This window comes from Aotus nancymaae, unplaced genomic scaffold, assembly GCF_030222135.1.
Source record: "Aotus nancymaae isolate 86718 unplaced genomic scaffold, 86718_ANA_hifiasm-v0.15.2.pri h1tg000007l, whole genome shotgun sequence".
NCBI lineage: Eukaryota > Metazoa > Chordata > Mammalia > Primates > Aotidae > Aotus > Aotus nancymaae.
The window spans coordinates 27,229,923-27,247,030 of NW_026988418.1; the positions used below are offsets into that span (position 1 = coordinate 27,229,923).

At 40.7% G+C, this 17,108-nt stretch overlaps 1 protein-coding gene and 1 non-coding gene across 2 annotated transcripts in view; one reads left to right on the plus strand and one right to left on the minus strand.

Annotated features, from left to right (window-relative positions):
- Positions 1 to 17,108, plus strand: part of LOC105710183 (inactive tyrosine-protein kinase transmembrane receptor ROR1) — a 359,068-nt gene that overhangs the window by 247,699 nt on the left and 94,261 nt on the right. The window lies entirely within an intron of this gene.
- On the minus strand, positions 1,831 to 1,933 carry LOC135273453 (U6 spliceosomal RNA). The gene has a single exon (XR_010341255.1). It is a non-coding gene; the product is annotated as a U6 spliceosomal RNA (small nuclear RNA).

Genomic DNA, 17,108 nt, shown 5'->3' on the forward strand with positions numbered 1-17,108 from the left:
GGTAGACCTTGAGATACTGGCCTTGCAATGAGTGTCACTTTGGTGACAAGTAACAGAAGGATGCTATCATCCAGCATCGAATCAGAGGAGCCCACTGTAGCTCATCCCCCTAGTCCGCCCAAACCAGTTAGACAGTGTCTTCTCAGCTCTCAGCAGCCCTCATCCTGCCCAGAGAGGAATTTGGAGAAGGCCTGGGGAAACCTTGAAAAACCACCTCAGCATCCACCCAAACGGCTTAGGTCCTCTTTCCCAGGGTCAGCTAAAGCAGGAGACTTCTAGCAGGAAGATAGATGGCTCCTAGCAGCTCAGCAATTTTAAGGTAAGGTGGGCCTGATGGGTCACTCGTACCATTTATTGCCCTTATCCTTAAATCTTTTTCTTACAAACAAACAAATGAAAAACACTAGCCCTTGCAAAATCTAAACATATTTATTTATTGTAGAAAATCTAGAAAATAAAATGAAGCCAAAATTATGTTACTGCTAACAGATATTCTTTTATTCTTTTAATTCTTTTAATTATGTTACTGCTAACAGATAATCTTTTAATTTTATGCATATATTTTATAGATATATTTACTGAAATGGAATCATATTGAAGCATTCTGTTTTGTAAACAACATTTGTTTCTTACCAACAATTTCACAAACATCATTCTGCGTCTCTGTCACCAGGCTGGAGTGCAGTGGCACGATCTGGGCTCACTGCAACCTCCACCTCCTGGGTTCAAGTGATTCCCCTGCCTCAGCCTACCAAGTAGCTGGGACTATAGGTGCCATGCCCAGCTAATTTTTTGTATTTTAGTAGAGACGGAGTTTCACCATATTGGTGAGGATGGTCTCCATGTCCTGACCTCATGATCCACCTGCCTCGGCTTCCCAAAGTGCTGGGATTACAGGTGTGAGCCACTGCGCCTGGCCTAAATTTAGTTCTTATCTAAGATGTTGATATGGCTGTTGGCAGGAAAAGGATGTAGACAGAGCCTCCATCATGATTACACTTTGTCTTCTTGCCAGTGTGGAGAACTGCCTCTCTTCTCTTACAAATGCATATAGTTTAGATCTTGTTTTTAAAATAATTTTCACTGATTTCAGCATCTTCCTGTTTCTCTGATCTTTAAAGTCAGCATTCCCATTTTGTCATATTAATTCACTCCACAAGCATTTGTTGAGCTATGTGCCAGACACTATGGTAGGTGCATAAATAAATAATATGCATCTGTCCTCAAGATGCTCGCAGTCTAGTGGAAGAAACAGAGCAAATGAAGTGAGCATATAATATATTTGGGGAAGTTTGGGATAAGGCTTTGTGGAGGTGACATTTGAGTTGGGTATTATAGGATGCACAGGTGTTTGCTAAATAGGAAGCAGATTAAGGACACATCTGGCCATGACCCACATCTCCTCTCTTTAGCCCACATGAATGCCAATATTGTGTGTGTATTTTCTCTCACAGTTCCTGCTGTTTTTCTGCGAGCAGTGTTTTCTCATTCACAATTAGATTTTTATTTTTGGCATTCTAAAAGATGCAGTTGTGATTCAGAAATGCTAAGAAGAAAGAATATGCACCATTCTTTAGCTAGAGGACTTAAAAAAATTTTTTGGATACATAGTAGGTATATATATTTATGGGTTATTTGAGATATTTTGGTACAGACATGCAATGTGTAATAATTACATCATGGAAAATTGGGTATCTCTTCCCTCAAGTATTTATCCTTTGTGTTACAAACTAATTATACTCTTTTACTTATTTAAAAATGTACAGTTAAATTATTATTGTCTATAATACCACTGTTGGGCTATCAATACTAAGTCTTATTCATTCTTTTAAAAATATAGAACACTTCACGAATTTGCATGTCATCTTTGCCCAGGGGCCATGCTAATCTTCTCTGTGTTGTTCTGATTTTAGTATATCTGCTGCCAAAGCAAGCCCTAGAGGAATTTTTAAGATATATTCAGATCATTGAACATCCTGTGTCACTCATGTCTTTTTTCAGTACTAGTTTTATGATCATTGCTTCCTATATATATGTATATATTTTTATTGTACTTTAGGTTCTGGGGTACATGTGCAGACCATGCAGGCTTGTTGCATAGGTGCATACATAACCAGGTGGTTTGCTGCCTCCATTCCCCCTTCATCTATATCCAGAATTTCTCCCCACATTATCCCTCCCCACCCTCCCCACCCCCCGTTGTCCCTCCCCTAGCCCCTATAATATATTTATATTAATAAAAATAATTATTATTATTAACATTCATAGAGTACATTCCACATGCTAGGTGCTGTGAATGGTACCTTACATATATTATCTCCTTTTACCATTAACAAAGAAGAAATCTGAGCTCAGAGAGGTTGAGTAACCTAAGGTCATGATGCAACTCATAAAGCAGCAAAACAGATTTGAACATTGGTTTCTCTGTCTCCTAAGCCTGACCATTTACATTTTCTTATTCTACCCAATTGTTCAATATACTCTCCGACTCTCTTCCTTGGTCTTTACCCATTGATTCTTCTCTGTAATTGCCCTTTGGATTAGTCTGTTAGGGCTGCCATGACAAGATACCACACACTGTGTGACTTAAACAACCGAAATGTATTGTATTACACTTCTGGAGGCCGGAAAGTCCAAGATCAAGGTCCAGCAGTGATCACTTTCTAGTAAAGGCTCTCTTTCTGCCTGGTGGATGGCCACTGCCTTTTTGCTCTGCCCTTGCGTGGCAGAGAGAGACAGACTGACAAGTCTCTTTTATTTTTATGAGGCCAACAATCTTATCAGATTAGGGCCCCACCCTTATTACCTTATTTAATGTTACCTCCTAAAAGCCCTATCTTTTTTCTTTTTTGAGATGGAGTTTTGGTCTATTGCCTGGGCTGGAGTGCAATGGCACCATCTCAGTTCACGAAAACTTCCACCTCCCGGGTTCAAGCGATTCTCCTATCTCAGCCTCCCGAGTAGCTGGGATTACAGGCATGCGCCACCATGCCTGGCTAATTTTATATTTTTAGTAGAGACAAGGTTTCTCCATGTTGGTCAGGCTGGTCTCAAACTCCCAACTCAGATGATCCACCCACCTCAGCCTCCCAAAGTGCTAGGATTACAGGTGTGAGCTACAGCACCCAGCCCAAGCCCTATCTTTTAATACAGTCACATTGGAGTTAGGGCTTCAACCCTAACTTCAATATAAGTTTTGGAAGAACACAGTGCAGTCCATTGTACCATTCTTAAAACATTGCATATATTTTTTCCATGGTTTTGCTTATGCTGTTTTCCCAGCATAAGCTTTCTGTCTTTCAAAATCTTTTCAATTGTTGATTACCCAACTCAAATGTCATTTCCCATAAAGCCTTCTCTGGTTTTCCAGTCAAATTTAGTTGCTCTTTCTCCTACTCAGTAATGATATTTTGATGGTATTTTATTGAGCCCTGATTTTACCCAAACTGCATTATATATTTAAGCTTTTTGAAGTCAGGGACTGTGCCTTAATATGCTCCCAGTTTGCTCTCAATTTTATTGGTACTCCATAACATTTATGACTTGAGTTTTTCATTAGTTCCAAAGAATGAGGGAGGCATTTGGGTGAGTTTAGGCTACATAAGAGAAAAATGCTTGTGCCCATCTCCCAGTGTTGGAAGTGATGCCTTACAGAAGACAGAAAAATGTTGCTTGAGGGGTTTAGACAGAGACCACCAGGTAAAAGTTACAAAGAAGCAGATTTCTGCCCAATATATGAAAAAACTTTTTAACAAATAACGTAACAGTGAAGGAGACTAAGACTCATTGATAATCAGTTGCTAAACTGCTGCTTTACAATTTCCACTTCCACATGGCCTTATAAAATAGTTTCCATCTTTTATAGATGAGAAAACAAAAGTTCCCAAAAGTCTAAAGGTCTGATATAAGATCATGTAGTCTACCTCCTTCACTCATTTCTTCATGGAGAAGTAATCTCCCTTTCTCTAGAGAAACTGAAGCCAACTGCATGACCAGTTTTCAGGAATGCCAAATCAAGAATGCTCTCGGGGTGTTGGTATAAGAAATATTTCAGTTTTCTTTCATCTCTGAAGTCTTCTGACTCAGGAATTCTCCATCCCTGACATGGATTTAATGGAAATAGACCTATAAAACCCAACTTCTCCCATCCCTTTGTGGATAACATATATTATAAAACTTGTATTAAGATTATTACAAATTATCATTACATTGTTTCATGTATGGTGGTCCTGTCAACTAGGGGTGTGTGTGTGTGTGTGTGTGTGTGTGTGTGTGTGTGTGTGTGTATGTGTGTGTTTTGAGACAGGATCTCACTCTTTGCCCAGGCTGAAGTGCAGTGGCATGATCACAGCTCACTGCAACCTCGACTTCCTGGACTCAAATCGATCTTCCCACCTCAGCCTCCTGAGTAGATGGGATTCCAGGCACATACCACCATGCCTGGCTAATTTTTTGTATTTTTTGTAGAGATGAAATTTTGCCATGTTTCCCAGGCTGGTCTTGAACTCCTGGGCTCAACCGACCTGCCCGCCTTAACCTCCTAAAATGCTGCAATTACTGGCATGAGCCACTATACCCAGCTTCTGTCAGTATTTATGAAGCTGTTTGGGGGACACAGCTTGGAAATATCCATACTAACAAAAGTGACTCGATACTGACCAGTAGAGACTAAATTTTCAACCAAGGGCTACACTGTCTGGGGAAGAAAATGGTAATATTCATGAGTTGTCCCCAGCTATAGAAGTCAGATGGATGAGGTACTTAGCCTTGCTATCCTGAGTACATTCCATGCTGAAGGTGGGTCCCAGCAGCCAGAGCCCCCAGGGTCAACTTTGGGGCAGGCAGCCAATGTTCTGATGCAGCTGCCATTTTTCTTGGGTGATTCATGTGTGAAAGTGTCTCCCCCAAAAGAATTTGGGTCTTCTTGTTCTTTTTCCCAGAGCCAGGCTCTTATCAGACCAGAAGAGTCTCATCATACAAATGGATCCCAGTTGGGAAGTTTATGAATGTTAAGGATAGTTGTTCATTCCAAATACATAACCCTTTTTGTCTGTGGCATCTTATATTTGACTATATTGCTTTTGCTACTTAACAGAATTGGATCTTAGAATCCTGGGGTGTACATTTTGATGTGACTTCAGAGATAACTTTAAAAATGATCATGTATCTCTGTCTTCTAAATTCAGATGGCTTAACTCATTATTTCTTTTTTCTGATGTGAAGGCATAGCCTTGAATTTGAACACAGCTTTTGCTTGTGTGTGTGTGTGTTTATGTGTGTGTATGTGCACATGGGCAATATAACATTTTGGCATGTGCTATGAAACTCTTCTGTACTCTTTTTTTTTTTTTTTTCCTGTTAAGAAGAAAGATGACAGCACTAAATCAACTGCCAGGAACATCCAAAACCAGTTCAGTATTTCCCCCTGGTTTCTTTTCCTAGGAAAAATATCATAGGTATCTTCCTCCTCTTCCATTTTCATTATATAAAATGTGTTGTTCCTGGATAGAGATTGGAGGAGGAAGAGAATGATATTTTGCAGTGTCTTTCTAGGAATAAATGCCATCAAAACACTTGAATATGAAGTTGACACTACTTTGAAATAAGATAGCCCAGTCTTCCTGAAGCTTGACAGACATGACCCAAAGAAAAAAATGACTCACACAATATCAAGAGTACCTTGTGGCCGAGATGGGACCAGACTTTATCCCCTGGACTTCACTGCACAGCCTTATAACACCATAGCTTCTCAGAAGTATCCTGAGATTGCAATGGAGACCAGACCAAGCAGTCGGCCCCATTAGAGCTTGGAGGATACTATCAGGGCAATGTGTCTTTGTTTCTTCTTAATCACAGTCTTATTATAAGCCTCAAAGATTTAGGACCAACAAAAGGAAATTCTCAATTTCCATTGCTTTTTGTACTCAACTTTTAAAGACGAAGACGGAAAAGATAAGAAAATAAGGGACTTTTTTTTTTTTTTACAAAACAATATTCTGTATGAAACTACTTATATGAGGTACCTAGAGTAGTAAGATTCATAGAAAGTAAAAGGTGGTTGCCAGGGATTGGGAGGAAAGGAGAATGGGGAGTTAGTCTTTAGTGGGCATGAGGTTTCAGTTTGGGAAGATGAAAATGTTTTGGGATGGATGGTGGTGATGGTTGCATAACACTGATTGTCCTTAATGCCACTGAGCTAAACACTTAAAAATAATTAAAATGGGACATTTTGTTATGTGTATTTTACCACAGTTTTCAAAAACCACATCCTTGGTATAATCTGGAATCTCCATACCCCTATGCGCGTGCATCCCCAGAAACAGGATATCATATTCTAAAGAATGATAATAAATTTATGCTATTTTTAATTCACCTTAATTTTGTTGTTTTCAAAATAATTGCATATACATGATGGCATCTGATAGTCACCAAAACTGGGAGAAAAGCATGACAGATCTTTTATTTCACAGATGAGGAAACTGAGGCTCAACGTTACACTGCTGACAAGTAACAGAGTGGCACTAGAACCCAGGACTTGTGATGTATATTCCTGGAGCCATGTATGATCCCATGTAAAAATTTTAAATTGATACTTAACATATTATACTTACTAATCTTGGGAAAGAGACTAATGCATTTTAAAAGGATTTTCAAAAACTTGAAGTGGTTTAGAGGTTTTGAGCATGAAAATAGGTTAACTTAGTTACCTCGTTGTCTTGACATTCTGATTAACTGAGGTTTTACTATATAGAAATAATAATGACAAATCCTTATATAGAACTTCACTGTGCACCAGGTACTGCTATAAGTGCCTTAAGTATACTAACTCATTTATTGAAATGTATTATTTGTATTTAAAATGTATAACAAAATTTATTGAGACTTGCATGTGCCAAACACTTTCCTTAGTGCTTTATACACTTTATCTCATTTAATCCATATAACAGTCAGAAGCAACAGGTATTACTAGAGCTTGGAGATGTGAAATAATTTGCTCAAGGATACATGAGAACAAGTGACACAGCCAGGACTCAAATCCAGGTCCGCCCACCTCTTCACTATGACTCAGATGGTGTCGTGTGGGTCTTTCTAATCACTGTCATCTCTAACTATTACTTACGTCATTCAGGTAGCTGGAGCAGTGTCCAAGGAGGGATGCTGATTGGCACATAGTTTACTTCTTGAGAGACTTCTGAGTTTCACCCTGAAATTCTGACTTGAAATTTGATTCCATCGCTGAAAATGGAAGAAATACAGCTTTCATCTTCATGCGCAATTTGCTTTTTCTTTTTTCTTTTTTATTATCCTAAGACTTACTGTAAATCACACTTTCCCAACAGTCCTGGGGGTTCTGATTATGTTCATGGGCTCTAGCTAAGAGCAAGGGCAGTAAATTACTGCCACTTTGTTTGGAAATTTTTTTAGCCACAGTACATTAGCTGCTTTTGTTTGCTTTTCCACTGGTGGTGTGCCCATTTTTATTTCAGAATTTGTGTTTCTTGAATGTCTATACGTGAATAATGTAGCTTCCAAAACGGAATGGTTGGAGAAAAAATATGAATGAGGGTGTCTTGTTTGGCACCTGTAAGATTTTAAAGCATTTATAGCAAAAGTGAGTTACCAAATCTCCCACCTCTCCCTCTCATTCTCTCTCTCTCTCTCTCACTTATTATCTGCATTCTCTTTCCTTCCTATTCTCTCCATTCTACTCCATTTCCCTCAAAACAATTGCTAGATAATGACCATTGCAGTGGCTAATATCAGGTAACTACCAAGAAATGCCTTCTTTCAGGCTTTTCTAAATATTCTTGTTTATTTGAAAGATTGATAGGTCAGAGCGTCAAGGGACGTGTTTTATTGTAAGTTTCTGTTCCAAATTTCCTGACATTTTCCATTAAAAATATGTAAATAAATAAGCCTTTAAAAAGGAAGGAATGGGACTAATAAGAACCAGACCCTAAAGTAATTGTCAAAATGTCAAAAGAAACTGCTTTTCCTTGATTCAACGTCATTAATCTTCAGGTAGGTACCTACCTTTCCATAGAATCTCCCTAATAGCTTGACGTGATTCTCCTGCTGGGCTATTCCACAAATAGAATGTGTTCTAAAGTGACACCAGAATCCTCCATAGCTTTCAGGAATTGGTGTGGGAGTTCAGCGGAGACATTTGCATATGTTTTCAAATCACGTCTTTTGGTAAAGTGATGAGAAAGGAGTCTGTGGCACATGCTAGCAGTCTGGAGCTCAAGGTCTCCTCTTGAGTCTGCGTGGTCATAATGCTTGTGGGATCATCCTAAAGGTGCTAGAAAACAATGATGCTTGTGTGCAACCTAGGTGAATTTGAAAATTAACTGGTTTTCCTCAAGTTTGTCAGAGTTTCTGAAGTGGCTTTGGAAAGGGTACCAGTGCACATGAACAGGAAGCTTAAGTTAGAGAATTTTCATCGTTATCAATAATCCATACAAAAATTGGTTATTTCACTTTCCTGGGCTTTATATGAGACACCTTTCAGGGAGACTGCCTACCTCATCATAACCCTCTGTTGTCTGATAGCTGCTCTCATGACCCCATCATGAGGGGCCTTCATTAGCCATGTTTGAATTTATAACCCTGTCCTTTTGGCGAGAGTTGATTGGACCAGGGAGAGGACACCTGGCTCAGGTTACGCCAGAGTCTCTTTCCCAGGAATTTGCAGTTGGAACTCAGAGGTAGCCAGTTAGTGTTTGTCAGTTGCTGTTAGCCCCAGGAGATCAACCTGGGGGCCAGAGTGTTGATCTTCTACTGTGTGCATGGAAAAGCCAAGAAAGCTGGTTTTCAAAGAGAGATGTAAGCAGATTCATATAGAGAATTAGAGTCTGTGGGTGGAGGGAGATTCCTGATCTGGTTCCTGGCAGCTTTCCAGTTCTTGGTTCCTGTTCCTCTCAAAACCTGGCCAAATATCTTGCCAGAGTTCCATAAGAAACCCTTGCATCCTATGTTAAATTTTCCATCTACCTCATCTGCTTTTCCTCATCCTCTTAAACAGGCTTGAGTTAGTTCCTATTGCACGTAATCAAAGGGTCTTAACAAAGACAGGTTGACACCTCTCTGGTGTATATTTGTTTGATTATAGAGATGGCCAAGTAAACACATAGATGGATGTTTATACTTGCCCTTTGGTTCCCTAGAAGGGTTGAGTTGGAAACAAACCTCAGGGATCTCCTAGCCTTATCCTCACATTAGACAGATATGAGAACTGAGGACTATAAACAAGTAAAATAAGTGATTTATCCAGGGTTACAGAGCTAGGACTTGAACCCTGGCCTTCTGGTCATCAGGCCAGCCAATGTTCTTTCTAGGCTGGCTCCCTAGTGCCATCCATGCATCCATTCATCCATCCATCCATCCATCCATCCATTCATCCATCATCTATCAATCCATCTAACCATCCATCCATCCATCCATCCATCCATCTATCCATAAAGTAAATATAAACTAAGCAGGATTCTGCTATATGACAGGTTCTGGGATACATGCTTTTTGTCCTCAACAAACTCACAGCATGGAAGGACCAAAGTTCTTTATGCTTATTTTTACTTCATTCCACGGGGTTCCCCATCCGGAGGGCACTTTTCTAACTTTGCTAATTCATGATCACAGCTAGTTCATCTATTAATCTCCCAGAATATACTCCCATCATATATTCTCTGTGCCTCTTGTGTCATTCTTGCCTAATATCTGTGATAATCCATGTTCACATTGAATCTCCCCTGGGAGATCCTTGAAACCAGGGACTGTGTGTAAGTCATTACTTTTCCTAGCACAGAATCTGTCACAAGGTACTTCTCGAATAAATGTCTGTTCCTCTAAAGAATTTATTTCATTCTTTAGAATCTCAAGCGAGAACTGTGTATCAGTTAGCTCCTGCTAGGTAACAAACTAGAACAAACTTAGTAGCTTGCAGCAACAATCATGTATTATTATTCTCTCTCCTGGTTCTGAGAGTTGACTGGGATCAGCTAGATGATTCTTGCACAGGGTCTCTCATGTAGTTGTAGTCAGATGGTGACTGGGTCTAGGGTCATCTTAAAGACTGTCATTCACATGTCTGATGTCCCAGCTGAGAGGGCACAAACAGCTAGAGTCTGGAACAGCTGGGTTGTTCCACACAAGTGTTGTTTGCACAAGAGATGTCCAAGAGCATCTCTTTGTTCTCTCTGAGTACTCTCCATGTGGTGGCCTCAGGGTAACTGGTGTCTGAAGGCTCCCAGAGGTACTGCTTCAAGCTTTTGTAAACCTGACTCTCAAGTCTCTCACACAGTGTCACTTCTGCAACATTCTGTTCTCAGAGGTCCTGCCACATGCAAGGAGGACACGATCACAGAGGTCCTGCCGTTGCAAGGAAAGGGCACACAGACTCCACCTTCTGGTGGAAGGAGCGTCAAAGAATTTGCAGATACATTTCCACCTCTCTGCTTTATGCTTCTTCCTGCATGAGAAATATGAAAGAAAATGAACACTTTTCAGGGAGCTTTCATTTCAGATGGAAGCTGTGATTTTCAGACAACTGAGAGTTTCTTGCTTCGCTGACAGCCATATCCATTGCGACTAGTTTGCTAGCCCTAACCACAGTTACTCACAGAAATTTGCTAACTATGGACTTTAGTGGCCTAGGAGTTAGTATGGGCAGGCAAGGTGGATCAGGGCCTCGTTTTATCATGCAGTTCTTGTGTGCTGGGAACTGGTTAGGCTCTGTGATTATGAAGACCATGATGAAAAGATGCCTTGGGGCTCCTCAATGTAGTCATATATGAGTGGTTCTGTCTTTGGTTGTCACCATGATGAGAGTGTGCAGTTGAACAGGGGTTTAGGGTGTTAAATACCCTACCACATGCAAGCAAACCTAAAATGCTAATAATTCCTGGCCTAATGTCAGAAACACAGTGAAGTGGGAGGGAAGCTGTGAGAAGTGCTCTGTGGAGTCCTCAGCAGAAACGCATGGCACATGTCACCAAGGATGGCATCTGGTTTGTGTGCCACACTCTCTCCAACAACTGCACAGCTTCTGCCCTTCCTTTTCCCTCTGCAGCCCTGCTCTCCATCAAGGTTCAATGCAAGCACCTCCCCAACTCTTTCACACTTTCCCTGATTTCTAGAGCTGGACAAGTTCACCCCCTCCTGCACATAAAACATCCTTCTTACCTCGTCCCTTGTTCTGATTGTTTTCATAGGTTTCTTTTCTGTCGTTATTTTATGAGGCCAAGGAGAGATGGGACAGGTCCCCCCTCCATGTCCGCACAAGTGTTTAATAAGTATTTGCTTATTTATCTTCTGTTGCTCCTCTCCTGTCTACTCCTCTCCTCCCCTAAATGCCTGCACATTCCAGCAAGAGGACAGGAAGTCTGGGGTTTCTCTCCCTCTCCACTCCACACTGGGTCTGGCCTACTCTGCCTGATAAAAGTCAGGGAACCATCTGGCCTCTCTGCCACCACCTCAGTAACCTTGGCCAGCCTGTTTTGATCTCAGCCTCCCTCTCTCCACCCGCTCTTGTGAACGCCTTCAACACTCAACATCTTGACCACACACTTGGTTTTTGATCTCACTCTGACTTGTACTTTCAAATTAGATCCCTGGAATATCTCCTTCTTCCAGAGCTTACGGGGCTTCTGAAGGACAGAGGCCACATCACCTCTTTTTTAAAAAATTCCACCGATTGCAAGGTGTTACCTCCTTTGGAAACCCTTCTCTGACACCTCTGGCTTGAAAAATGGATTAAGTTTCCCCTTCTAGGGTTCTTTACCACCCTGAACATAGCAGATCATACTTTATCATGATTGTCTCTTTACCTGCATGACTCTGTAGCCAGGGTGAGTGATCTTTGAGTACAGGATCTTACATATTTATCTATGTATAATAAAATAAAAATAGATTTGTTCATCTCTTCATCTAGCATTTTACACATCTATCTTTAGCAAGCCTGTGATAGGTTTATGGAGCCACAGCAAATGAAAAAGGCATGGTCACTTCCTCAAAGTTCACAGCCTTGTGTGTTGAATTGATTTTTGTCTACTTTCTTGCTACAAAGAAAATAGTACCTCCTTCAGTTTTCTTCTCCAGATTTCTCAGTGCTTTTCTGTTTTCTTAAAAAGCAGTAGAGCAGATAATCTCTAATTTTTGAGGAATTTGGTTCAAAATTTGAAGCCAAAACCACCCCATTCATGAGAGAGAAACTTCAAGTGACAGGGACTTCACCATTGCACTGCCTTGCTCACAAGAGCTCTTGAGATGTGGTCAAGTCAGCAGATTCTTTCAAATTTTGAAATAGGATCTTGCACAATGAATGGAGAAAGGAGGAAAGAAGGGCTTGTGTGCCCTTTTGTGTTCCCTAAAGTTTACCTTCTGGGAAAACGTGAAACTGGAATGTCAGCCTTGGTGGAACTGAGTTGGAATGCTGACTGGCACACATCTTGATTAAACAGGAGTTTCCGAGATTGTATAACTATGTGATCCCAGAGGAATAGAAACTGATGGGCCAGAATGACAAACTTTTATTTTGAAAGCCACCCAGGCTCCACTTAGAGCCATCAAATGCTTGAGAATTTATTATGACTGGGCAAGCCACTGCCTCACAGAGTCAGGCCAGGGTAGTGAAAATACACATAGATTTTGTCTTTGAAGACCCTGAATGTGGCCTAGTTCTTCCTAGCAGGAGGCTCTCTACCAGGGCTGAAAACACAGCTACTGCGTTTGCATGACATAGAAGCAGCTAAAACCTTCCATGGTGAGAATCATGCATCGTGCTGATGCTGAGGCATCTCCTGCTCATAGTACTGAAATCACAGAGGTGACTTATGATGTGTTCTGCTTGTGTTGGCCCAAAGCCCAAACCAGAAATGCATTTCAGGCTTGGCTTTCTAGATTCTGTCTCCAGTCATTTAAAAGTTCGTAAATGACGTGGACCCACTCATCCTGTCCTGCCATAGTTAAGGTCTGTCAGCATTTTTCAAAGGTTTATCGTTCAACCACAAAGGAGAATGCAGTCTTTAGGTTGCAGTGTGACCTACAAAGCTTAAGCCCAGAAGTCAGAAACTTTGCTTTTTTCTTGTTGTTTTTAAGTTATACCCTTACTAAGTTATAGTGAAGCAAAATAATAGCTGGTGGTTTTGTTGGTATTATTTGGTTTGGTTTTACAGAGATGGGAAAAGCTGCAAGTGACTTCTTGGAATGTAGATGTACCCAAACCCTAAAGAGTTGTTAGGCCTGTGGATTTACTTATCATCCTAGCATTCAGCTAAAGATGGGGGTTTAGTTTTTAAAAAATTACCATTTTAAAATTGGGATGGATGAGGCTGAGAAAGTTAGAAGAAAGATTGGGAATATTTCTTCAAAACTCAAGGACCAATTCTCAAGCCAGGAACTTTGTATCCAAAATTTCAGTTAAAAGACTTTGGTCATAGTAAATAGAAATCAAGTCATTGGCCTGATGGTTCAGTATGTTTCTGCCCGTAACTTCTAAGTATTCCAATTTAAAAATTCAAGTGAAACATGCACACATGATAAATATAAAATAACAAAATAATACCTTCCCATAAAAAAAATACTTGAAAATTTGAGGTAAAATAAATTAGATATTTAAACCCACAAAAATTCACTTTCTATGTCTGTTCAGCTGCTATAGCAAACTACTACAGACTGAATGGCTTATAAAATAACAGAAATACAGTTCTCAGGCTAGAAATTCAAGATCAGAACACCAGCATGGTCAGGTTTTCTCTGGTGAGGGCTCACTTCCTGGTTCACAGACAGCCATCTTCTTGTGTCCTCACATGGTAGGAGAGGCAGGGGATGTCCCTGGGGTCTATTTTATAAGGGGACTAATCCCATTCATGAAGGTACTACCCTTATGACCTCACCATTTCCCAAGGCCCTACCGCGTCTCAGCATTGAACATACAAATTTTAGGGGGCCACAAGCATTCAGACCATATATCCACAAAAGCTTATAATCAGGAAAAGGTCTCTTAGAGAAACCTAATTGGTGGTTACCAAGGATCCCATTAAATAACCTGCTCCTGGGGTAAAAATAAAGACTGGTAAAAGTCATAGCATCTTTGGTGTGGGAAGGAGGTTTTATCTGGATGGTCTCAGGTGAGTTATAGTGAGAAAAGTTCTTAATGGCAGTAGGTTACAAAATGCGGATTGGGAGTAGGAACAGGAGAAGAGTGTCAATGGAACTGAATTCTAGTCCTAGCTGTGTAGAGTGTAGCTATGCTAAGACCTCTATAAACCTTGGTATCTTCCTTAAAATGGGGCTGGATAATCCTCTTTGTATCACAGGGTTCTGGTGAGGACAAAATGCAATAATGCATATAAAATGCCTGATAGAATCAGCGGCCGACACACGTTCCCTTCTCCTTCCTATACCTGAGACTCAGAGCAGTCTAAATACTGGAGACCAGCCACTCTCATTTGGTGTAGATATTTTCTAAAGAGGAAAAAGTAGTTTCCCTGAGCTGGTAAGAGTGTATTTACATACAATTGACCTATTTGTAAAAAAGATCTACTCATTAAAATAAGCCTCTAGGTAGCGAAGTCAGAGTTTTCTTAAACTCCTTTGAGTTGCTCCTCGTGCTAAGTGGGCTTCCTAAGGAAAGACCTATAAAGGTGGCTGTCTTTCCCCATTAACCCTGATTTATAGGGGTTTTGCTCTAAGTGCATATTTGCAGAACCATTCCTAATGTATGTGTTTTCCCTCCCCAAAAAGGAGGCACATGATTGGCCATTTGTTGTCTTTGGTCCAGTGGATACTCTTTAAACCCACTCTTACTACTCAGTAGTCAGTAGCCAAGCTCAGCTTGATGCGTTAGTCCCTGTGTTCTCAAGAAAATGTGTTCAGACAGGACCCAGTTCAGCACAGCACTTCTTTTCTTTTCACTTTTAATCATCATATCCCCTGGTTTCCAGCAGGTTTGTTCAGCCAGAAAATGTTTATATTCATCGTACCGCCTCTGTACTTAACCTGGGGCAGAGGTTGGGATACTGGAGAATGTAAGACAAGGGTTGGGTTGGAGATGTGATTTCACTCTTTATCAGTAATGTGACTTTAGGCAACACACTTAATGTTTCAGCATTGGTTTCTTCTTCTGAAGAAGGGATTGTAGTGGAGAATACTCCTGAGGATTTTTGAGGAATAAATTAATTACAGGGTTTAGCAGGAAGCCAGGCAAGAATCAGTGGTCAGGAAATGGTAGTGATAGTTACTGTAGCCAAGTATTCTCTTAGTCACTGCACAGGAGAACCATTTGGAGAAGGGTTTTTAAAAAATGCTCATGTCTGGACTCCATCCTTGAACAATTAAATTAGAATCTCTAAGGGTAAGACCCAGATATCAATGTATTTTTCTGGAATGCTTTTGATATTCCAAAGATGTATTATCCCCTTTAACCCCCACAACATCCCTAATGGGTAGGTATCATTATTAGCCCATTTCAGAGTTGAGGAAACTGAGACTCAGAGAGGTTGCTGTGACTTAACAGCAAGTTAGAGGTGGTGCTCTGATATAAAGCCAAGCAGTCCAGCTCCAGAGCCTATGCTCTTGGTTGGTGTGACACTGTCTATTATTATAAGCAGGACCTCCAATGAGATGTCCGATGAGAACTAGGATACAGCAGGTGGGGTCATCTGATGGTCTCGGGTCCCTTCATACCCTCAGCTTACCCACCTCCTGCTCCTACCTTCAGCTCTGTGCATTCAGGACTTCCCAGCAGCCCTGTGTCAGATAATGAACTGTGGTTATTCAGAAGTCCCCTGCTATTTCGGCTGATTTTATTAAACACAGCTTGTGGCTTCGACTCAAGAATGTGCAAGCTGATTTAGATTATGCTTTGCATTGAGTTTATTAAGATAAAAAATATTTCCCGAGATAGTGACTCAGAAGCATTTATGGTGAAGTGTGCTGAAAGTAAATGCAGGTTGATAGCGTGAACAGAATGTTCTCTCCAAGTCAAATGCGATGACCTAACTGTGTTTGGCAGCCTTCCTTTATGTTTAGCTAAGCATTTTATTTCATGTTGGGAACCTCCTCCCTCTTCTGAAAAGCATCAGTCATGTGGGAGGCTAGGATTTTGGCATATGCCTCCTTTGATGCCGAGACCCAGGCCCTAAGCCTAATTGTGACTGGCTCCTTGGCTGACTGGTGGGTTGCCATGGCAAAGGACTGCTCAACTTTTTATATCTCAGTTTCTCTCACCTGTCAAAATGGGAATATAACTCTTGGCCCCACCTCCCTCCCTGAGGAGAGATGGGGAGGGGCACTTTGAAAATTAAGTAATAAATGTTGGGAAGGATTTGTGGATTTGTGGATGTGACATCTTGTCAAGTGGGTAAGTAATAAATGGGGTGTCTCCAAAGCTAATTTGCCTAAAATTCACTTGAGCCTTCCATTTACTTCATCAACCAGTATTTATTAAATACCTATGAAGTTCACGATAACACATGAAGTGTTATCGTGAATACAAAAAATGAAAAAAGGAGTAGAGTCTCAATTCCCAGAGAGCTCATAAACTAACTTTTTTCTTGCCGTTCACTTTTTTTGGTTCATTAAGCCTCAGTACAGACCATGCCTGTGCTGTATTTAAAAAGCTCATTCTCAATGATGACTTCCAGTTACATCATAAGCAACTAGTGGTGATTTAGTTGTTTTCAGTACCAGTGGGTATTGTCACGTGCTTGATGGACTCATAAAAAGGCAAGAATATTTTTTAGTCTAGCTGTGAGTAGTGCAAAGGACAATGAAAGACTACAGGTTGGATTGATTGGGAATCCAACTGCATCGGATTATAATATGGTCTCTGCTGTTCAAAGGCCTGGGTTTGGGTCCTGGCTCTGCCACTTTCTGGCTGTGTGTGACTTTGGGAAATTCCTTAACTTCTCTGTGTCTCTGTTTCCTTATCTCTAAAATGAGGTTAATTTTAGAGTCTACCTCATAGGATTGTTGTCAAGTTTAAGTTAAAGTGTGTAAGATGCTCCGAATAGTGCCTGGCATTTTGTAAATGCTCAGAAAACTGTTAGCTACAATCATCACTTCCTATTGTTAATGGGAAAAAATGGTGGAACTAAAAGGATACTGGC